The 25,468-nt window shown below is 37.3% G+C and overlaps 1 long non-coding RNA gene across 1 annotated transcript; it reads left to right on the top strand.

Moving 5' to 3' along the window:
* Positions 1 to 3,745: 3,745 nt before the first annotated feature.
* On the top strand, positions 3,746 to 19,997 carry LOC134801954 (uncharacterized). The gene is made up of 7 exons (XR_010145766.1): positions 3,746 to 3,786; positions 4,103 to 4,126; positions 4,675 to 4,698; positions 5,690 to 5,725; positions 6,759 to 6,791; positions 11,897 to 12,066; positions 19,933 to 19,997. It is a non-coding gene; the product is annotated as an uncharacterized LOC134801954 (long non-coding RNA).
* The last annotated feature ends 5,471 nt before the right edge of the window (positions 19,998 to 25,468 follow it).

Consider the following 25,468-nt stretch of genomic DNA (forward strand, 5'->3'; position numbering starts at 1 on the left):
AAAATTTGGCAATCGTATTGTCAATTGTCGTCTAAAAAAGCGCTCCGATCATTCAAAAACTGCTTGCTGAACCTACTGCACCTTAAACGCTCGGAGCGTGCGTTTATAAATTTCACGCTTTCAAAGTCAAAAGTCAAAGTCAAAAATACTTTATTCATGTAGGCCTAGTAACAAGCACTTATGAACGTTTTACATAATAATAATTATATTATTTTAAGCTAATTATCAGAGCAATAATTATTGAAGTTAATATTATTCCATCGTAATATTGGATTATTATACAGATCAACTTTAATACTAAGAATTTCACAAAGAGATCGTCAAACATATTTTTTTTATAAAAAATACTAGTCTAGAATGTTTCTAGAATAAAATCTAAATGTCAATAAAACATAACAAAGAAGTACATACATTGAATTATCCATTTCGAGTCACAATTAATCCCACGTTGTTTTATCACTCATGTACAGTAAAGGGCCATAAAGTTTGCACATCGGAATTTCGGCTTCGTAGAGCGTTGTCTCTTTCATTCTCGTTGCCTCCAATATTCTCTTTCTAAATACCGATGTGCAAACTTTATGGCCCTTTACTGTAGTCTTGTGTAGTATAATAAGCATTAGAAATAAGTTTGCGCTTTACGTAATTCTTAAATTTATTAATTGATAATTCAGTAATATGGTTTGGAAGTTTATTATAAAATCTTACACAATTACCCATGAATGATTTTTTAATTTTATGGAGCCGTGTGAAGGGCACTGCGAGCTTATGTTTATTTCTAGTATTAATATTATGAATATCACAGTTTTTCCTAAAATTAACAATATTTTTATGTACATACAGAATATTCTCATAAATATATTGACAGTGCACTGTCATTATGTCAATTTCCTTGAATTTATCTCTAAGTGAGTCTCTATGGTTCAATTTATACAGGGTGATATTTAATTCACTGGCCAAATTGAAACACCCGAAAGAACTCGAAAAAATATTAAACACGTGTTTTTTCTTTTAATACCACTCAGTACATTTTTTTCGAAATAACTCATCATCAAGTTGTCCTAAAAACCTCGTACGTTATGGTGAACCGACAACTACCCACTACACCCGCTTCTCTCTTATCAGTTAAGGTCATTGACACCCCGCCCCTCCCGCTGTTTGCAATAGCGTCACCAATTATGAACCCTATTGCAGCGAGATAAGACGCTTACCTACATAAGTTGCTAATTTTTCCTTCATACTTTAACGGGCTTAGAGCCGTCAAAATGCAAAGGCAACCCATTTTTAATCTAAAATAATTATTTCTGACTATTGATTATTAACAAAACGTCCGTGGCTTAAAAACAATGAGTAAAAACTAGGTCAGGAATCTTTGCATTCAGGCGTATTTAAAAAATTGAATCATCTTATGTACTTACATTTGATTAAAAGTCGATGCAATTAACGAAAGTCCCACGAGATGGTACTCTTGGATTCAATCCTTGTCTGCGAAGGCGTGGAACTGATTCCATTTCGTATAATCTTTGTGCACCACGTAAACACTCACCACTTAATAAATAACACCGTACCATTTCCTAATATTCCCGGTTCGAAAACATTTTTTTAAACCTTAGTACGCGCGCGATTATTATTTTAAGGTTGGCGAGTGACGAGTGACTAATCATTTATGCTAACCGTTATGTTTACCGCTAGCGCGGAATGGTTTAGACTACCCTCGAAATTGATAAACCTGCCTACCATCGCCAACACTAACTAGGTGGACCCTATTGCAACGATTATAAGGTTTAGTGAAGGTCAGATAAGGGTTTTGCTGATGTTGTTGTTAAAACCTACTATTAGGTTTGTTTACATTTGTCGTAATAGGGTGACCACGACTCGTGGAAAGTATTTAAAAATTGAAAAATGAAAAAAAAAAATGTACTCTCTTTTTTCGCTAAATAGATTCCTTAAGTGTAACCTAGTGCCTGGAATGAATATGGCCAGTGATTTAAATTTCACCCTGTATATTGCTCGAATAGCCCGCTTCTGCAGAACAAAAATGGTATTTATCTCTGAAGCACCACCCCACAGTAAAATACCATATGACATAATGCTATGGAAGTAACTAAAATATACTAATCGAGCTGTTTTCACATCAGTTAACTGACGGATTTTGCTCACTGCAAAAGCTGCAGAACTCAGTATATTCGAAAGAGTAGCAATATGGGGACCCCACTGAAGTTTAGAATCTAAAGTTATACCAAGAGAAACTGTACTATCAACTAATTCCAATTCCTCATCCTTCACAATGACATTTGTTTGCACATGCCTTACGTTACTACTAGTGACAAACTGAATACATTTAGTCTTCTTCTCATTTAACAATAAATTATTAACATTGAACCAATTTACTGCCTTTGAAATAGCATCGTTTACATCACTGTAAGCTTGTTGCTGCCGTTTGACTTTGAAAATAAGTGAGGTGTCGTCTGCAAACAATACTATATCATGGTGGGTCTTTACAAGGAATGGCAAGTCATTTATGTAGATAAGGTACAGGAAAGGCCCCAATATTGACCCCTGTGGTACACCCATAGAGACCAATGACCCCGGTGATCACTGTCCACTCACATCGACCCTTTGTATTCTACCATTTAAGTAGGACTTAAATAAATTAAGTGCCGATCCTCTAACTCCATAATAGTGTAGTTTCCTTATCAATGTTTCATGACAAACGCAGTCGAACGCCTTAGACAAATCACAGAAGATACCTAAAGCATCTCGTGACTCCTCCCAGGCATCGAAAATATGCTTAAGTAGCTCAACACCAGCATTGGTTGTCGAGCGACCCCGTGTGAAACCAAACTGCTTATTATGCATTAAATTATTGACGTTAAAATGTCGTACTAATTGAGAAATAACCAATTTTTCAAAAATCTTGCTGAATGTTGGTAGCACAGATATCGGTCTAAAGTTAGTGGGGTCAGAGCTGCTACCAGATTTAACTAAGTCTGGTGAACGAACTTCCCACCTGGTGATTATTAAATTGAGGCATTAATTGATTATTATTTAACCAATGTTCAGTAATAAATAAAATATCAATATTAAAATCATTCAAAAAAAGTTCAATCTGTAAATCTTTTCTTCTAATACATTGAATATTTTGATGCACCAGGTCAAAACCTTTTATCAAAATGTTGTGCTAACGAATATATTTGTTTACAGCTGGTTTGTAACTACTGATTAAAAATTAATTCAATCTATTCTATTCTATTTTTATTTGTTTCTTTAGTCTAAAAAATCTTCTTAATCATATTAATGTATTCTAAAAAACCTGCTGTAGCTGGCTGGCAGTAGGTACAGGGTCAGGTCGAAGGGAAAAGATCCAGAGGACAATATTATTATCCTACGCGATGGTCCGACCCCTTAAAAATAGCGACGAACTCATCCGTAGTCGAGTGCACAAGCAACGTTATCGATCAATGTCAGAAATGGAGAGACATCGCAAGGGAAAGTTTGAAGTCCAACAACAAAACAGGAAATGAAGATCAGCCATGTGCGTCATCCAAAACAGCCACGACCGACAAGAGTAGACGACTTCTGAAGAAAAAAAAAAAACAATATGAGAATTTAAGATAAATATTGTAACTTATTAAGTAGGAAAATTTCAAAGGTACTACAACTTTTACGTAAGAACATGTTACACATATAGTAATACGTATATTTCTAAAATAAAAAAAAGAACATGTTTAAAATAGATTCTAATTAATTTATTTTTGTTATCAATAGGTCGCGCAACTTGTATCACAGGTATGACATTCATATTATTGTAACACATTATTTTAGTTTTAAAGCAGGCCACTGACGAGCCTTCCAAATGGATGCCGTTACAATGGATTCATCCAAATGGACGCCATCCTAATATTAAACATGCCAGCTATTCGGACTGTTGGAAGGCTCGTCAGTGGCCACCTTAGACCTGTACTGACTTTACTGTCACAAAATAAAAAAACAATGCACATATGGCGGACTCAATGTCTAATTTTGTGTTTTTTTTCTATTAGGTATATTTGTTCTAAAAAAACCTATAAACCTTAAGATAAAACATTTTTTTTTTATATTTCAGAAATTAAGTGACGCAATCAAGGCGGTAGTGTATTTGAGATATATTATTCATTATATAATTATTAAATTGGGCCAAAATGGTTACCGAGTGGGGGCAGGCTGAAAAGGAGATGGGACGGGACGACTTGAACGCATTTTATCCGGATTGGCGGGAAACTACAAACAACAGGGTTGAGGACACGAGGGAAGCCTTTGCCCAGCCGTTGGACACTAAATAAGGCTAAAAAATTTCATTATTTCAGTGCATTGTCCAATGTCCACTTTGGAAAGCCCAAAAGTGAACAATTATTTTAGTCTTGTTTACAATAACTTTGGTTTCTGATTAAAATTATAATTAAGAGCAATTGATATATGTATGAAACGATAGAGCACTTTATTCTATTGCTATTGAGTGCCTTAATTAGTCTGTGTTTTAGTTTTCCCTCAAATTAAAACAGGAGTGGCTTAAGCAAGCAAGAATTTTTCAAACATACCAAGGTCTAGGTCTAGGTGTCTGGTATGGTGGATGTTTGAAATTTTCTTCCAAAATGTTGTTTACTCCTAACCTGCATAATAAATGGTTTACCTTTACAGGAAGTCAGAAAAAAAGTAACTAAGGTAACACCATAATAATTATCGATGGTATGTAAATGTGGTTCACGTTTGTATGGAAAAAAAAATCTCAAACCCTAGCCAGAAGACACGCCACCCCCTAATTTTTTTACACTTATTATGTTGATAATAAACACCAAGTTTTGTAATATTACCTCTACTACTTAATGGTGCTCTAAGACTTTAAACATTTTAATTTTGTATGAAACCCATAACAATATTTTTTCAGTTTCATTTTAGTCATTATTTTTTCACTGTTTGAATATATGATTTATAAGTTATGAAATCGAAACATTTTTAATTCTATTTTAATAAGAGAAAGTGTCCAGAGAAAATTTATAGTGTTAATGACATAATTTCACATAAGTACGTATGCTATAAGGGAATGTAAGCCAATTAGGATGTTAAAAATGAAAATGTTTATATAAAACAACATTAAATTAAAATCTACCACCATAAGCAATAAGATGTTAGTTAACAATTAATTAGGCAATTGGCTAAGTCTACCCATCTATGTTTTAAGGGAGTTTCCTTTGCCAACAAACTGTCCTGCAGTTTGGAACAAGAAAAACTGTACAAATAGGAATTTAAACTATTGTGAGACATACTTACATTTGCTAACATTGTAACTGAAAGGAGACCTAGACTATGCGAAACATGTCGCGCAAGTAACTTAAAACAAGTGAGTCTAAACCGTAAAATTATTCAATGTACAAATAGGGTTTATTTCGCCTGAATAAATGTTTTTTTTACATACATTTTTAAGGACTGTCACAAAACTGACACCTAAATTTGTATGGATAACTGGGGACAAAAGATATTTTTTTTATTTTTAATCAATAGTCCTCATGAAAAAAAATGGTAGGAGTTTAGTTCACTTTTTCTGAAAACCTTACACACACATGCATATGCATTCACACATTCGCGCGCACGTGTTGTGCAGTATTTTTAAATACAAAATGTATGACATACCTTTCTTGCTTTAACTCCATTCAAGGGCCCAGACGACGGTCCAGACGCAGACGATGCCGAGGTAATGACAATGTGTTATTTTTTAACTTTAAGCGGAAAGGGGACACGGGACGACCGCTTATCCATACAAACGTAGTCCCCATTTTTCTCTGTGGATATCTAATACCTTTAAACGAGCAATTCTTGTTTATTTATATGATAGTAATAATAATAAGCCCCCAGGGCAGCTTGTGGCGAGCTGAATGGGAAGTGACGTCCCTTGGATCCCATACCCCAGAGAGTCGGTCAGGCCCCTCTCTCTGGCTTGCCTTCATTGACCGGCTGGAGTGAACACTGAGCAGGGGCCACAGGACTCTCACCTCTGGCTTGCCTTAATCGGCCGTCCAGAGTGGGGTGTCAGAGCTCGCAGGGTGGAAGTGAAATATGCCTAAGACGCGAGTTGGCACAGTGGCTGTTTCCAGCCACCGGGTAGACACCTCTCGACACCCCTGAGCCGCTCACACCGATGTTGCTCCTGGTTTTACGCCCCGATTTATACGAAAATGATACCAAACACGGCCTAGCAGCTTCACTGATATAGATATCAAGATAAAATTAAGATCCCTAAATAAACTTTCAAGAGCGTATATCTCAAAAACTATTCAAGATATCGAAAAACTTGACCATATAAAACTTGTAACAAATTCCGGGTTGTCTAAGTAAGCCGTGTCGCTAAGACGTAAAGTTTCCAAGATAGAAGTGAAAAACTGAAAAATGAGACCTTCTTATCCCCCTCTACCCCCCAGGACCGGCGCTTCTGTCGGGGACTTTTGATATGTTCACCTCCTAACTATTAGTCCAAACAAAGTTACGGAGTCAAAAATTGTGTTCCAAGCATTTCCCTCTACAACTTTTTTTGAGCATTCATTTCCTGACCTATCAAGCCGATCTGAAATATACTGGCAACTTCAATTCGAGTAGTTCTCCATAAGATGCGTTCTTGAGAAAGAATCTGGTACTGTGGTGTCCTTGCCCACAGATACAGTTAGTGACAATATCACATTATAGAAATAATAACGCATATATTGTACTAATGTATAACTATTTCTTATTAGGGTGTCAGCGGTGACGACGAAGTGGCGGATCAGGTACCTATCAATGCTTATCAATATTAGCACGAGAGGTTAAACAACAACTTTGCGCCCTTGTAAAACAATAGAAGGTATGTTTACAAAAACAACATAACTGACTACACTGGTTGACACCTGAAACGATTAACAATGTTCTTAAAAAAGTGTCAACCGCTCTAAGCAGTTATGTTGTTTTTGTAAACATCCCTTCAATAGTACATTGTGCAACATGGGGCGTAAGTTAAATATTGCAAACGAGAGTAAGTTAAATCGCGACGGCTTGCTGGAAATGTTTTTCATTACACTTGCGATACAAAAATTAAGTATAAAGACAAAAAACTGTTAATTATGGCACTAGAAACTTCATAACTCCCTGGGGAAAACGCTAAACCTGCGTGCAATTCCTCATTTACTGAGCGAGTGTGATGAAATAGTTATTTGTTTTACAAGGGGGCAAAGTTGTTGTTTAACCGCTCGTGCTAATATTGATACCCGAGCAAGCGAAAGATTCCAAAATTGAACGACGAGTGGTTCGAAAAATGGAATCTTGAGCGTTGCGAGGGTTTCAAAGCACGAAGGTTAAACAAAATTTGCCCCCGAGTGAAACGCAAAATTTTTCACCACACCAACCCGAAGGAAATATTAAATGTAAAATATCAAACAAAATCTAACCAAATCAAATTCAAATGAATGTTATTAAATATTTATCATTCAAAATCATCATCAAAAGTCAATTCTACCAGCAAACATAAGAAAACGACTCAAAATTTTCATTTGATTACTTTGCCTCACATGTAAATTACTATAGCAAAGTGCAAGTTTGCTATCCATTTTTGAAGTGCAAAGTAAGCCTTTCCGAGCTGGTGTGGTGAAAATAAATATTATACCGTAATAGTTTTTTGCATTAAATAATAATATATCATAGACATTAATTATAATCCAGGCGGACAATAAGAACTCCAGCAATACTGTTACAGATTTATTATTAAGTTCACAATATTAAAGTTAAATTACGAAATTATAAAACGTGAGCGACATGCGCGTGCTCCAGAGGTGACTCGCCGACTGGTTGGAGCGGCCGATCGGCCGCGCTCTTCTATACTACGACAGATGCGTCACTGTCAAAAGTGTTAAAGTCACTTATGTCACTGTCAAGTAAACATTTCATATATTTATATTGGCTTCATCACTATTGATAAATAAGGTTTTTTTTGTCATAAAACTCATAAAAGATGGTACTAACTTTTGTCGCCGACTCTTTTTTATTTTCGACAGGCAACTAACATTAAGACATGTCTAACGAACCTAAAAATTTATCAAAGATAAAAATTTAGATACTAAAACATCTAGGGATAAAATGGAACGCTTATTTAGTGTTAAATAATTAAATGTATAAATTACATTTGTGTTTGTTCTTAACAGTACTGTAGCTTGTAAATTATTGCACCAAATGTTATGAATACCCGAAGTGCTGCAAGTGCAATATCAGCTTTGCGTTTGTGTTTTTATTAGGACCGTTTGTATTTATGTAATAATAAATAAATACAATTACTTATTTAAATTAAAGGATTAAAATTACAAAGAAATATATTATCGTAGCGTGTTTTTTGTAAAAGAGAAAAATACTATTGTACAAAAATTTTATTGCAGTGGCAACCTTGTGGTAGATTTTTTGCTCTTGAATTCCAGTTTTCTGTTTAGCCGCGTGTGCCATGGTCTAATAAAACATGGTCTTCTATTCCCAGAGTGACACGGGCCTACGTCACAATAACATTGCCACTTTATTTCAACATAACATGTTACATGGGTACATTATAGCTATGGTTAATAAGTTAAAATATTTCTTTATAATTTTATAATTTTCATTTATAATGTATTTTATCTTAAATTTTACAATAACACGTCATTTTTAATTATTCGTTAGCAATATCTTCCGATTCACGAAAGAAATTTCAGACGTTCGGGTAATTCTGTTTACATTACTGGCAACACAGGATAGCGCTGTCACATTTGACAATTCGGATCTAGATAACTTCATGCCCTGACCGTCATCCTTATTGTCGAACGCGTGTTAATTGTTATTTCCTTCTCGCTCAGTGTCAGCAGTCGCAGTGTTTTCCAAACTTTTCACGTCGTAAGCTTGGTAATTAATGTGTAACTGTGAATTAGTTTTTTAAACGTTTGTGTTGTATAGATAAATAAAGTTTAATTTAATACATTAGATTTGTTTTATTTTACTATGTTTCTACATGAATAACTTAAAATTAATGCCGTTAAAATAATTTTCACCGTTGGTTAAAATTCTCCCACATTTTAAAGTTTGAGAACCTGTAAACAGCATGATGACGTAGGCCCGTGTCAGTTAGGTCATACGCGAATCTCGGAATAGAGTACCAGGCGGAGTATATTATTATACCATGGTGTGTGCTGCGTCCCGCACCCCGCATCCCTTCGTGGCCATCGGGTGCTCGTACTATTAGTGCCACTTGCACCATCCCACTAACCCGGGGTTAACCGGTTAAACCGTTAACCGAGTGTCTAATTGTACTGGAAACCATGGTAACTCCAGGTTTAACCGGTTAACCCCTGGTTAGCGATTGGTGCAAGTGGCCCGTAGATAATTATTAATTATGTAGTTTGGCACATTGGGATTTTGACAGAAGAGGAAAATATATATTTTTCCCCAGTTTTTCGTTCACCACGAACGGCGATATAATCCGTTTGGTGCCCTACTGACTTTCCGAGAAAATTTACGTAAATTTTCGTTTCGCAGACAACGATTCGCAGTCGGGTTCTTTGGCAGAGTAACGATTGGCAAAATCTTATTAGTCCTATTACGCATAATAGTCGTTTGCAAGTTGCCTTGATACGCATATTCACTTTTCGTAGAATAATCATTTAGTAGCTGTAAAAAATACCCGAGAAACCATTGGTCAAAACAAAATGGGTCGAGTGATGGGAAGAAGGGAAGACCAAGGAAAGCGTACATGTCTCAAATAAAGGAAAAGATCAACGTCGTTTCGTATCAAGATGTCAAAGAGAAGGCAGAGGACCGCCAAACATGGAAATTGCTCCACCGACAAGAGTCATACTCTTAAATATATGATGCTGATGATGATGCTCATTTGGTATTAACATTGATTAGCAGAATTTCTCTCTTATTTATGGCTCTTAGTCTTAGACTAGGTCATGACTAGGCTAACCTACACAACAACTTTTAGTTTGAGTCTGATAAACATGGTTTTCTTACATTGAATTATCTACTTATTTAATTTCACTTAGGTACACAAATGACCATAAAATTAAAATCTATGTTACATAGATACCTTTTGTACATATTTAGATTAAAAATTGATTAGGTACAACCTAAACTAAAACCAATCACGGTATTCTATACTAGTGTTTGGTGACACACACACAGACATAAAAATGACAGATCCTGATAGCAAAAAGTTATCCCAGTGGTTCGATGATAATTAGGTATGTAATTATTAATTACATACCTAAGTGGGACACCAACCAGCCAGCTTAAGTATAGTCCTGACTTTTGGGCTGCCATTTAAGCATAATAATAATAATATCCCACGAAATAAAATTGCATACCGTTTTATTAGGCAGGCGTCCGGTTTTTTACACCATAGCTCAGTACTTAGTCCATCGCTTTCACCCAATAACCTAGTTCATTTTAGATACCATCAACTCTCAATAGCCCTTACACCCTGGCGGGTGCTGCCTCTGCGTGCGTCCCATGACACGGTTACGTAAGGGCAGCAGCCGCTCGGTGTACCCCTTACATTTCATTAAAGTGTCAAAAGGGCCTCTACGTGTTAGCTTCGGCTCCGCGCACGCCTGTCAAAGGTCCGGAACACCATTGTTCCGTGATGGGAAAGATATCCCACGAACCCAAAATTCACAGCAACATCAATACATTTTATAATATATAAGTACTATAATTATACTCGTAGTAAGTACCGCAATTCCTAAATGTATAAACAGAACAGTATTTTTTTCGAAAAAACTTACCTAACGATGTATAAATTGTGAAACGTTATTCGACTAAACATTCCTTAAACGAAAAGATTACTTTGCCAAATGAAATTCTTCCAATAATAGTTTTGCTAATTTACATAGAAGCGAACTGAAAGGGATGTGAACCAAGAGTCCATGTAAAGTTAGTCCACCAAAAGATAGATTTCAAAATAAATCACCCTGCGAAACGATGTTCGGCGAATTGTTGTCTGCGAATCGATAATCTGCTAAAAATTTGTCGGAGAATCATTAGGTACCCAATCCGTTTACATAGTTTTATTTTATTGACCTACTTTATGATGACTTTTGTATGACTACTGTAGAGGTGTAAGGTGAGCTCGGCAAAGTTTCGGACGTTTTTAGGAGGATTGAGATGATGATGGATTTTTTTTCTCAGCTTGTGGATACGGACATGATTCCAGTACAGAATTGATAATAATGAAATACTCTAATTAATTTTATTATCGTTCTAGACCTCACAGTGAGCGTGTAATGAGTATTTAAATATAAGAAACAAAATAAATGGACAGCAGCATTATACTTTTTCATTTCTCATGCTCTGAAAGAGGGTCATTGTTGTTCTAAAAGGTGTGCAGAAAATGATACGTTTGTGTCGAGGACATTTTTCATAGTTATTTATTTTAATTTAAGTACAGCCAGTTGAAGATGATCGGGTAAAACAAATTATATAATTTAAATGAGGATATTCCAAATGCGATCGCGGTAATATTTGAACTCTTATATTTTTAAATATGAACTTTTTGTTGCCTAATTGTTATTCACCGAAAGTCAACTAGGTTTATTTTCAAATGCCCACTTTTTATCCCAGCTAATACTTATTTACTAGTTTGGCGCAATGACTCAAAATAAATCTTGGCCTCCAACATAAGAGAACGCCATCCTACCCGGTCCTGCGCGGATTCGCGCCAGTTTTCACTGCTCATCATCTGCCTCCACTCCATCCGCCCACCGATACTTAGGATGACCCACAGGACGCCGTCCAATCGGTCGACCCAAGTATGCCCTCTTTACAGCACAATCTTCTCTCTTCACTCATTCTTTCGAGCTAATAAGTAACACTTTATTTTTCAAAGGGTGTTGATGGTGACAAGTCAACATTAAACGGCGATGCTGGTTCAGGAGCAATGACAATGGCGAATGGATATGGAAATGGAAAGGGGTCCAAAAAGATGCTGTGCATCTACGCCCCCGACAATCTACGGTACTGCGTTAGTCAGCTAAAGGAGCTTTGAATATTGAGAAAGTAAGTAAATATTTTACAGTACTAGCACTATTGCGTAAAATAGCACTTTTTGTGCGTATGTCAAAAGTTCAAAGGGCCATATGTACTGTAAAACGTTGTACGATACACGTGCGAATAGGTAATTCGCAACTCGTGTCGATTTAAGACTCGACCGAACTCTTTTCAGCACTTGTATCGTAAATAACTATTCTATTGCACCAATTGATTCGGTCAAATTGTGTTATTTGAAAAACAAATTATAGCCAGCATTTGATGAATGTAGTATGATACCTTTGGGTATGGTGCGTTACGCACACTATTTAGTGTCCAATCCCCTCCCCCTGACGCAACCCCCCCTTTTAGCATGAAATATAGTTGGTCAAACCAGTTTGTCAGTCAGTAACAACCAGGAAAGTGAAGGTTTCGGTGAAGGAAAACATCGTGAGGAAACCTGCATACATCTGCGAAGAAATTCAAAGGTGTATGTGAAGTCCCCAATCCGCATTGGGCTAGCGTGGGGACTATAGCCCAAGCCCTCTCGCGCATGAGAGGAGGCCTGTGCCCAGCAGTGGGACGTATATAGGCTGAGATGATGATGATGATGAACAACCAGGAAAACTATACTCATCCTTTTCTTGTGGGTGCTAGTACTGTGTAAGACAAGATAGTATGATTCTCTCTGTCTATGATTGAAATGAGACAGTCCTTTGACAAACTATATGTCCCGGTTGACAGTTTTTTTTTATTTTTTGGGGAAAGTATACAATATAGAAAAAGTGTCAATAAAAGAAATAATCCCTATTAAATTATTGGCAAAAAAGGTTATATTCATTTTTTTGATATGACGCACCATATTCATGTTATGGCTAGATGAACTTCGACAAAATGTAACCGATGAAAAACTTGTTGAAGATCAATTAAATACAACATAGTTCGTGATAGTACTGAACGAAATCTTATACGGAGAATAACCTTGCAAGCTTATTTTCCGTATAAGATATTTGTTATATTGAACTTCAACAAGTTAATACATGCATGTGGTGAGTCTCACCAAAAAGTTGCATATAGCCTTTTTTGTTTAAATTAAGGATTATTTCTTACCTTGACACTTTATTCCTAACTCTAATACTTTTCTCAAATATTAAAAAAACCGTCACCCGGGAAATATTTCATGATGAAAGGGAGGTTGCGTCAGGGGGAGGGCATGGGTCACTAGACACTATAGTGTACGTAAAGCACCATCATACCTGCAGGCTATAATTTGTTTGTCTTCCCTATACATTAGAACACAACTTGACTGAATCAAATAACAAGCTTTTATTTAACTCGCAATGTTGGCGGATCAAATCTTGGAAGCTATTTATTTAAACTAGACCCACTTACCATTATACGATTGAGCTGAAACTTCACGGTGATCTGATGATGAACACGGGAGGTGACCATAATAGGTTCTATGGGCCCGATTCGGATTTTAAAATAGACATCTATTAGACATCTTTTAGACATTACCAAGATACGATAACGATTTTATTCTATTTTCTATTCTAAATTTGACATTTGCGCGATCCTGGAGATACTCTTGAACGATTTCCACAGGATATGACTTAGAGATCCAATTCACATCTAATAGATATCTTACTCTATCTAACGTAAAAGTGACATTGGTTGCCCGAATTGCGCTGCAAAAGAGAACTAGTTGATATCTAAACTATAACGTATCTAGAATGGATCTAGTACGTGTCGTCTCTTGTGAATATCTTGAAGTTCGAATACGGCAGTATGTGATAAAACAACGAACCTTTCAAACTTCAAAACTTCAACATTTATTCAGCAAATGGGCCACAAGGGCACTTTTACACGTCAACATTGAATTTACATAGAAGCAAAAAGAATAACAATACATCAACAATTTTATAAAATACAACTAACTGCAATTACCAATTGAAACTAAGGTATTACAATTACTTAGAGATGTATATGGTCTCTTAATGTATAATTACATAAAAAAACTATAATAATAATAATATAGTAGCCAGGATTATTCACCAGCAACTTGCTCTTCTATACGGCCTTGTGGACCGCGAAGTACCGTACTACAAGTACTTACCTGCGCCTGTTCTCGAGAATGGTCGTGCCACGCTCTATTGGGATCGATCTATCATCACTGACCGGACTATTGTCGCCAATCAGCCTGACATCGTGCTGATAGACCGATCGCAGCGCCGGGTCGTGCTCGCCGACGTCACCATCCCCCATGATGAGAATCTCGTGAAGGCCGAGAAGGACAAGTCCAGCAAGTACCTAGACTTAGCTCATGAGATTACCGCCATGTGGGATGTTGACTCGACGATCATTGTTCCGATAGTCGTGTCAGCGAACGGTCTCATAGCGAAGAGTCTCGATCAACACCTAGAGAGACTCTCGCTGGGTGGTTGGATCAAGGGTCAGATGCAGAAGGCGGTAATTTTGGACACGGCGCGTATAGTACGTCGGTTCCTCACTCTGCGGCCCTGACCACCGGCAGCTTGGGCCCTGCCCCGCTGCCGGCGGCACCCTAGGTTAGGTTTTTTTTATAATGTGTTTATATGTATTTTTTATTGTTTTGTAAGTGTTTTTATATTTTACTTTTATATTCATATTATAAAAATACCTAACTTAAGACGAAAAATAAATAAAGAGAATATAATATAAAAAATACAGATACAAAAACACAAAAAAGAAACTATAATATTTAGAGGTTTAAATGTCTCTAGGTGTCAGAACTATAAGATTATATAGTTTATCAAATTATCCTTAGAGATCAGGGCCGGATTAAGCATGTCGGGGCCCCTAGGCAGTGCGAAGCTCGGGGCCCCCTACAGTAAATTCTGCACAGAGCATATTCAGTACAGGGAAAAAAAAGTTTGCGTTTTTAATTTCAATCTTCAGGCGTCGGCCGAGCCGATCCAAATCGAACGATGTCTGTTTCGCGCTTATTGCGTGGACATAAAGCTTTATCCTATCGATTTTTGCCGATTCCGCGTCGCGTCAAGTGTGGGGAGAGCCCTTTAGGCTTAAGGCCAATTCCCAGTGGAATACCAAAGATGAGAGCTTCAGCGTCACTTTCTTATCTACCTCTAATAGCCAATTTTAAGCGAGGCTAAAAGCTAAGCTCAACTAGTGCCGCAAAATTGATTTTCTCAATAGTTAATATTTTGAGAGGCTGAACAGCCATTGTCCGACCATAAGACCAAACGCCGAGCCACATGATTAGAATCAACCTAATAATAAAGAATTTCCATATATTAAAATTACTTAATTTACTAGAGTTAGACCAAGATAAGCCTGTAACAATATTGATAGCAATCGCAGTGCAAGTGTTATTTTAAACGTCAAAACTTCTACGAAATTATGACGTATAATAACACTTGCACTGCGTATGCTATCAAAATCATTGTAGACTTTTCATGGTCTAGGTACCTCTATTAATTCACCAGTCAAGCTAACATGTAGATACCGGGTCAATTAAAGAAGCAAAAATAAACGCGAGCGCAGCGAGCGCGAAATTTTTTGACAATATCGCAAATTGTGAAACCGTGTTAAAAGGCTCGATCGGTATCGATCTTCATCTGGTTCTAAAAGTCCGGAGTGCATGAGGCGAGCTTTCATGCAAAGTCAAAGCCGTGCTTCATCAGGCTTCAGAATAAATAGTTCAGCACAGACACGAACCAATGTCCTTTGTATTAAAAAGTGAGACCGCAGGCCGAGCTTGGCGCAGCGACGCCAAAGGCTAAGCTGAAGTAGAGGAGATGTGGAACACAATAAACCAATGGTAAATTGAGGCTGAAGGTCGAGCATTCCTTTGAAAAACTGGGAACACTTTCGTCTCTTTCTTTTTTTTTGTTTTAATCAATCTAGTCCTCGTGATTTTGAGTCGAAATAACCCAAAAGTTGTTGGTTGTTCGAAATTTTTTTCGAACCATTTTCCCTGAAAACCTCAAATTACAACTTTACAACAGGTACCTACGCGTCCTACGCAGAATGCGCCTCGTAAACTTTTACGTATTGCTTCAATTTTATTACAGTATTTCATTAATTTAAAGAATGAAAAAAAAAAACAATAATTTGTTATTCATTATTATAAGAATAAAAAATTTACTCATGAATTTTGAGCCTATGGAACAAAATTTTATTTGGTGCGCGCTGAGCCGCCTGGGCCCCCTAGCCGAGGCGGGGCCCCCAAGCCGAGGCGGGGCCCCTAGGCAGTTGCCTACTTTGACTTAGGGTTAATCCGGCCCTGTTAGAGATGTATAGGGTCTCCAAGAGTCAAAATCCTGTATAATTAACACATTCATTAAGAGAAAATAAAACATACGAGAGCAGAATGTGGCGTTTCACTGTAATTAAACTCAAAAATAAAGTTACTAACAATAAGTATATTAGCTCATGTTAGCTTAAACAGACCAGCCTCCACAAACAGCACCCGTTCTGTATGACCCGTATCTCAGCCATCGCCTCCCTCAACCTTCATTCGGGAAAGTGGCGACCCGATCAACAACGCCACCGCCAGCCCTAATTATGTTCGGGTTTGTTACATCACTTCAGAGTGGAAGCCCGAAAACTCAAATCGGGGATCTGGTGGACCCTGCCGGCGATGGCGGGATGAACTGGACTCCTTCTTAAAGGAGTGGCCAGACATATCACTAGACAGAGATTTGTGGAGAAATTGGGGGGAGGCAAAGGCCCAGTAGTGGGACACAAACAGGCTCCAAATAATAATAGTAATAACCCCGCGGGGGCAGCTTGTGGCGAGCTGGCGGTGAGTGGCGACACCGCGGATCCCTATTCCAGAGGTTCCTGTCATCTGGCCCTCGCCTCTGTGCTTGCCTTGATTGGCCGGCCAGAGTGGAGTCGCAAGAGCGGGACCTATGCTCCAGGTTGGAAGTGTAAAATGTCATAACGCCGGCGGCCCGCTGAACCGATTACCGGGATCTGGCTACCGCAGACTCACCTCTCGACAACCTCACAGCCACTGCACTTTTTAAGCGTTTTTTATCAATTTTTTTCGATTTTTATTCACACGATTGATTCCAAATTTTGAAATAACGTTGTTTATGATGATTGGCTTCACCACAAAAAATAACAATATTGGTTGTTATAAAAAAAGAAAATTAAGACAAAATAAAAAATTTGATATTTTTTTGGTGATTGTGAAGTAGTGACATCCCTAATTTTTTTTCATACCAGATCGTAGGTCATATACTGGTCTGCTATTTGCCAGAACATCAAAATTTTCCGAGTGGTACTTCCTGTCAAAAATCAGCAATATGTGTCAGTCAGCAGCAAACCGACTTAGGCCCACTTGCACCATCTCAATAACCCGGGGTTAAGCGGTTAAACCGTTAACCCAGTGTCAAATTGTACTGGTTTAACCGGTTAACGCCGGGTTAGTGGAATGGTGCAAGTGGGCCTTAGTATACTATAATTAAACATCAAAATTCCATTTCATAATAAATAAAATGAACTATACAAATCTATAAAAACTGCTCAATTCTGTTTGATCATGTTCGAGTAGGTGTACGAGGGTTGCACTGAAAATGTCGGGAATAGAGAAAACTGTCGCATCTAGACAGTCAATCTTTATTTTAATGCATACTTAAACTCAAACTGACCACGCATATAAATTTTCTTTTGAAAGTAATCATTCTGTAATGCACACGGCTCATAATCCCAAAGTCCTTTTTGTATGGCGATTTTGGGGCCTTAGTGGTTTTGTATGAAATTCGTGGAGTAGCCAACGGAATTGAAGTTTTTTTACATATATATATATATATATAAAAGATGTTTTTACTGTTGTCATATGAATCTTTAGGAATGTTGAAATCTGCCGATATGCAACTTTTTTGGCAGTCTTTTTAATTAACAGCACAAATGCGATTTAAATTTTTAACGTCGCTTTGGAATGACATGCTTCTTTAAGATCACCCATGGGATAAAATGAAAGTGACTTTCATATTTAATTTTAACTGCAAACGAGCGTACGATGAACTCTAGTTCATAAAAAAATAACAGAAGCCCATTGTAACTTTTATTTGTTCGCTGAGGGCATATTGAAAACCGTTTAAAAATATGATCCGAAAAATCACTTGGCCAAAAATTCAAATAATGTTCGACATACAATTTTCAAATTGCCAGTAATTCTTAAATACAAATGACAACCAAATGGAATATACCTTAAAAGTTTTATAAAGAGTTACATTTTTATAAATTATATGCCTGTTTCTATTATGTTATTTCTAAGTGTCCCATTCCCGAATCTTTCAGTGCGACCCTCGTATACGTCCTTAAAAAGTACCCACTCGCTGACACATATTGCTGATTTTTGGCAGATCATCAGCAAGCAATCTTTTTAGGCCCGATCTATTAGCTAGAGATATATTAATACGTACACGTACAGACGTGTCTGTAAAATCTGTTACATCTGGTGTATGGTGGGCATAGCAATGTACAGATTGCAGAACATTTCCAAAAAGCGGAAACGTTCTCGAGAATGTTCTCAGAACATTCTGCAACATGGAAATTTATTGTTCCGCCATCTTGGATGTTTTCCAAAAAAAAAATTTTGTCATAGGCATCTAGAGGCCTCTATCTCCCGCCATGCCAAATCTCAGCGCGCTCGGACCAACTTGAAAAAATAAAATAAAAAATCGGCCAATTTGATTTTTTTTAATGCAGTTTGTTTTGTCTCGGGGCCCTCTATGACATTTGGTCGAGCACCCCCCACCTATCGCGCACTGTTTAAAAGTTGCCATACAAAATAGAAGTGGCCAGTTTTCCCGCAATTTTAGCATTTTTCAAAAAATATATATATATCTAATTAATAGGTATCTAGGGGACTCCGAGATTCCGTGACCAAAATTTCAGCGCGCTAGGACAAACTTGAAAAAATTTAAAAAAAAGTCGGCCATATTGAAAAAAACTGCCAGGGTCCCTCTATGACATTTGGTCGAGCACCCCCCCACCTAGGTCTGACCGTTTGGCCGGGCCGTCATACATTTTTCTGACCGGAAGCGGTAGACCAAAAGTCGGAATTTTCTGGGGGTAAGGATACTACACCTAAACTATCGTGAATATTCATGGTATAAACTACAATAAATAAATAAATTCTCGTTCTCGAGAACATTCTCAGAAGTTACCGAGAAATTCTCATGTGGAAAGTTTCGCAACTTTGGAAAGTTCTCGTGCGTGCATTGCTAGGTGGGCATTAAGAGTCACACGTCCACCACCAAATAACCGCTCCCATACAATCAAAGTTCTCGTTTTAAAATTACATGAAATAACATGAAATTTGACATTAACATTCAAATAACATATATCTGTGTCTGAAACTATAGTCTGTCAAGCAAAGTATGTCAGTAGCAATGTACAGCAAAGTGAAGATGGGCAACACTAAAGAGCAGTATTGCGCTAAGATAAGCAGCAATGTACCTACATCGAACCAAAACATGTAATTATCATAACCTCAAATTTTACAAATATTTACGATCAACGAGCATGATTGTACATTGTAGGCACCTTGACTTTGCTTAAGTTCATGCACAATCTTATTAAATATATTGGTATTTAATGGTGACAGCAGAAATTTCTCTTGAAATACCTAGCAACGATTGCAGAATGTAAACAAACAAGATGGCTGTCATTCACGATCCAAATTGCACAGATAAAACTCAGATGACACGCGATTTTGGAATTATTCAAAAACAGTATTGCTAACGCGCGATTTTTCAAATTTACCGCCTTTTGCTACTGACAAGATTCGCTTGACCAAGTATAATATAGTTTTCGTTAATTTAATACAAAGAAATTAGAGCGAGTAGAAGTTTTAATACAAGCATAATTTTGTTTCAGTGCCTGATGACATCAGCTACATGTCGACCAATTTTAAAATGACTTAATAAATTTTTTCGTGCTCATTTCGTTTTTTATATATCATTTTTATCATTTACTTCCTGGAAATCCGTCCTCATCTCCGTATTCCTGGTTGCATCCCAAAGAAGCCTGAACAAAATAATTCAAAAGGTGACGTTCGAATTTAGAGTGCACTAGTAATGCGGCACGACATATACCTACAGATGTAGCGCATAATTATTTTCGATCATTTTTCACGGAAACGTACGAACGTCTCTTGCTATTTCAGCCAGTCTCGGCACAAAAAGTACTGAGGTTGACAAAATACGAACGTTTCCGAGAAAATAAGATGGACAACCATAGTCTAATAAAACATGGTCTTCCATTCCCAGAGTGACACGGGCCTACGTCACAACAACATGGCCGCTATATATAGCGCTATCGCATATTATCATATAGCGCTGTCGCATGATGACGTAGGCCCGTGTCAGTTAGGTGACCTAGAAAAGACGGGAATGGAGTACCAGGCGGAGTATATTATTATACCATGATGGACAACAAGTATGCACTACATCTGTAGGTAGTTATTTACTTAGTCATAATGGTGCCGCAAATGTCAAACTCGATGTTTAGCTGCAATAATGCTCATGAAGTATGAATCCGAATGGCACCATCGCCCGCACTGTTAAAGTAAACGTCATTACAAAAGGCGTAAGGTCCACTAATGGACCGTTAAGAGTGTTGCTAGTTGTACCTTTACAGGGCATGCACACGCTTTTCCTCAATATCAAGGAGGCATCAAATTAATCTGATTATTTTTCTAACACAGGACGTAACTTTTAAGGCCAATACACACAAACGTATGCGGAATGAAATCTGGACAAAAATCAATGTCTTATTAAATAAATATATCGTTATAATTTATACATTTTCATGTTTTTAATAATGAAAAAAGTTTAGCCCAATACGATACTTTTAACGGAAGCTGTGGTACATTATGTCCATAGCTGTCGAAAATACAAATGTTAGCATTTTAACCGACTTCTAAATGGAAGGAGGATGTTATCAATTCGGTTGTATGTTTTTTTATGTTTGTTACTCCATATCTCCGTCATTACTGGACCGATTTTGAAAATTATTTTTTTGATTGTATGTATTTGCATACAGATTAGTCCCGTTTTTGTCAAAACCCAGTTTTGATGATGGGATCCATGAGGAATACAGGGAACTCCTCAAATCTTAAAGGCATAAATATAGTGATCTTTGTGTTTTTATCAATAAATCAAGCATATACATTCAAAAACGTGACATTTGATGAAGTGGAACTGCTGATGATGATAAGAACGGAACTCTTCAACGACGCATAGTTCACGTTTGGCGATTTTTCCTGTTCGTTATGTTTGTTAAGCAAGTCAGGTTTTTTAGCCATATTTATGACAAGTTTAAGTTCTAAACATGGGACCATGAAGAATTGAGGGAACTCCTCAAATCTTAAAGGCATACGTATAGAATTTTCTGTATTTTCATCATAAAATCAAGCATTTACATTAAAATCAAGCATTTACATTTGATAAAGTGGAACCGCTGATGACGACGCATAGTACACGTTTGGTGATTTCGAATTTCGATTTATATCGACTTAGACTGGGACCCAGACTCGGACCCACACCCGGACTAGTACCCGGATCCGGTTCGGACGCGGACCTGGACTCGGACTCGGACCCAGACTCGGACCCGGACTCGGAGTCGGAGTCGGACTCAGACCCGGAACTCGACACGGAAAACCACTATGATACCTAAACTAAATAAACCACTATGATATATTATCTACCATAAAATATAGGTATAAAGTATGATGATGCCAAACCCCTCCCGCTCAGACCCCCATACACCGCACCGCATTCGATAAGTGGGTTAGGTTAGATTAGGACTGCGATCCTTACAGAACCGAACAAAAGTGGGTTAGGTTAGGTTAGAACTGCGAGCCTTACAGAAACGAAATGCTACTAGAAAAGTGGGTTTGATTAGGTTCGAACTGCGATCATCACAGAACCGAACTGCAGTGCTATCAGAGAAGTGGGTTAGGTTAGGCTAGAACTACAACCCTTACAGAAACGAAATGGTAATAGAAAAGAGAGTGGTTCTACCTCATTTTCTACATAGTGCACCATCTACCATAATCTTTCACCGGGCCCCATAGAAGTCGGTTTTTTTTCTTAAAAATTATTTTAGGTTCCAATTTTCTCCAATCTCCCCTAGAGAAACTTTTTTAGGAGACTTCGTATGCTCGATATATTTCACATTCTCGTCTCGTTGATGTTTTCAAAATAATAGTCACTTTGCCAAGAATTTCCATTTTAAGTAACATATATGATTAGTCACTCAGAAAGGATGACTCACGTTAGACCGGGCCGTGACGGCCGTGTCCGGGCCGGAGCTTCCGTCACATCGTTTTCTATGGAAAGCATCACGTGATCGCCTGTCATGTCATAGAAAAGTAAGCGCCGGAAGCTTTGTTTTTTTACTTTTTTGAACGTATTTGTATCATGTATTTGTACATGAAAAGTAAATGTTTTTGGTAAATTTGTCACTTAAAATGGATTTTTATTACTTTTTTTTTCGTAAAACCTAGTTTTTGCAAAGTGTTACTTATAACAAGTTATAGTTAGACCAAGAAAAGTCTGCAGCGATTTTGATAGCCCACGCAGTGCAAGTGTTATTTACACGTCAAAATTTCATAGAAGCTTGACGTTTAAAATAACACTGGCACTGCGAGGGCTGTCAAAATCGCTGCAGACTTTTCTTGGTCTAACTCTATAACTTTTTGACATCTATCAATAAGCACATTTAGACTACGTCCCATAGTAGCAACATACACACAACGCCATCAAAAGAGCGTTTTGCACTATGTAACAATAAAAACTTGTTTTTCTTTTTGTAAATTGGCATTAACTCTGAAACTAGGCGAATTTCAAAAAAGTTTATGGGACATTTTTGTCTCTAAATATGATCAGGAATACTCTGTTAAAATTATTCGGTTTCCTCATGTTACACCGTGTATATGTCGTTGTCTGAGTACCCACAACACAAGCCTTCATGAGCTTACCGTGGGTCTCAGTCAATTCGTGTAAAAATGTCCTATAATATTTATTTGGGTTCCCCTCTTCTGGCATAATATTGTTTGTCAGAAATAATACACTTCGCATAACATGTATCGCAGAAACACTTTTAGTAGAATGATAATTAGGCATAAATATTACTTTGCATTATTATTACTAAGCATACAATACATTTTGCAGCATATTATTTAGCAGAAGATTACTTTTGCAGACTTTGGTTTAGCATAATTTTATGTACCATAATCATCCTGCAGCATAATTTCATTATGGCATAATGTTTTTCTACTTACAGAAAAGTGGATTACGTTAAGTAAGAACTGTGACGCCCAAACAAAATTGAACCTGTGCCAGATAAGATTATGTTAGGTTGTAACTGCGGCCTCCTGTATAAAGCGAACGGCTCCCAGAAAATTGGGTTAGGTTAGGTTAGAACTGCGACCTCATACAAAACGAACGGCCACCAGAAAAGTGGGTTAGGTTAGGCTAGAACTGCGACCTCATACAAAACGAACGGCCACCAGAAAAGTGGGTTAGGTTAGGCTAGAACTGCGACCTCATACAAAACGAACGGCCACCAGAAAAGTGGGTTAGGTTAGGCTAGAACTGCGACCTCATACAAAACGAACGGCCACCAGAAAAGTGGGTTAGGTTAGGTTAGGTTATCTGATTAACTTTAATGCATCTTGATAACTTTATGCTACCTAAATATTATGCAATACATTTATCTGCGAAATTAATACTCGTTTAAAAGACTATTATGATCATCAACAGTATGCCAAAATATGGTTCTGGATTTTAAAACTCTGCGAAATGATTGTATGTTAAATTATATATGGGAAAGGTAATTCTGCCAAACGACATTTCTGCCAAGTAACATTATGCAATACAAAAATATGTCAAAAATCTTTCTGCAACACATTAGTAAACCTATTTATTTATAAAAATAAATGGGCAGCTTGTGGCGAGCTGTTGGGGAGTAACAACCCCACGGACCCGAGTGATCCCGAGAGTCGGTCAGGTTCTCCGTCTCCGGAGTGTCTTCGTCGGTCGGAGTGGACCCCAAGGGGACCCGCAGGAGTCTCAGCTCTGGCTTGCCTTCATTGGTCATCCAGAGAGGAGTCGCGCTATATGCTCCAGGGGTGGAAGTGAGAAATGCATAAGACGCGAGTTGGCACAGTGGCTGGTAACAGCCAATACCTAAAGATACAGACTTCCCACCATAAAGCTTAGTGCAAAGAAAATATATAGCTACTTAGTGAAAAAACCTCACTGTTTATGTGAATTTGAGGTTTTTGTTAATGCTAATAAAGATGTTGACGACGGTAAAGCTTTTGTTAATAAATATATTTATTTATAGAAATAAATAATATAATGTCTTTGTACTATGTATTTCTAATTCCCGTTTCATTTACACCCAAGATTATATCTTTTTCTGTATTAAAATCCGCATACTCGTATAATTACTGTAATAGTCTGTACCATATACGTGATGGTTTTTCCTCCGGGCCTGTAATGGTCATGCTAATCACAGAAACGATTATTAACGAAGCATAATTTATTTACAGGAAAATTTACAATTGATAGGTGTTGGTATGATTAGGATGTTTTTCAAACTGTTATTCTTTCCTCGTACCTATTCGATACGAAAAGTTAGTTGAAAGTTTAACTCGGGTGAAACTGGTGAAAGGCACCAAGCATGATTACATCCCTTTGTTAACAATCTTCTATACCTACTAATAGCTCCAGTTTGGCATATTGTGACGGAAGGGTAACTACGGAACCCTACACTGAGTACCCATGGCCCGACATGCTCTTGGCCGGTTTTACAATATTTTATATCGGAATTGGAAAGGATCGGCTAGGCATGCTCGTGGTTCAAATTTAGAATCTTACACTTGCTAAGGTTTAGCACGAGGAGTTAAACAACAAATTTGCCTCCTATACGGCTACCATCAGTTTGGCATTGACATAAACGCTATCGTGAACGTAATTTACTTTCCATGCATCTCGCTCGTACCTACTGACATATTAGTGCGAAAGATATACATATATAGAAAGTAAATTACGTTCGCGATAGCGTTTATGTCAATGCCAAACTGATGGTAGCCGTACTTGTAAAACAAAATAAATAACTATTATAATAATATACTCGTAACGTTAGGTACATGCAAGGGAGGATGCCCTTAACCTGAATGCTTAAGAATTTAAGGTTTTTTATTATTATTATGAAACGCAATGTGTACGGCGAAAAGAATAGCTAATTGCAATTATCTAGATTATTCTGAAAAAGTTTAGAATGTATAGAAATACCTTAATATAAAGTTGTTGTATAACATTGCAAATGTAAATGTAATAACGCCTAATAAAAAAATCACACATCAACAAATCAGCTTATTTACAGAACTTAGCATTTATTT

Source organism: Cydia splendana, chromosome 23 (assembly GCF_910591565.1).
Source record: "Cydia splendana chromosome 23, ilCydSple1.2, whole genome shotgun sequence".
Taxonomy (NCBI): domain Eukaryota; kingdom Metazoa; phylum Arthropoda; class Insecta; order Lepidoptera; family Tortricidae; genus Cydia; species Cydia splendana.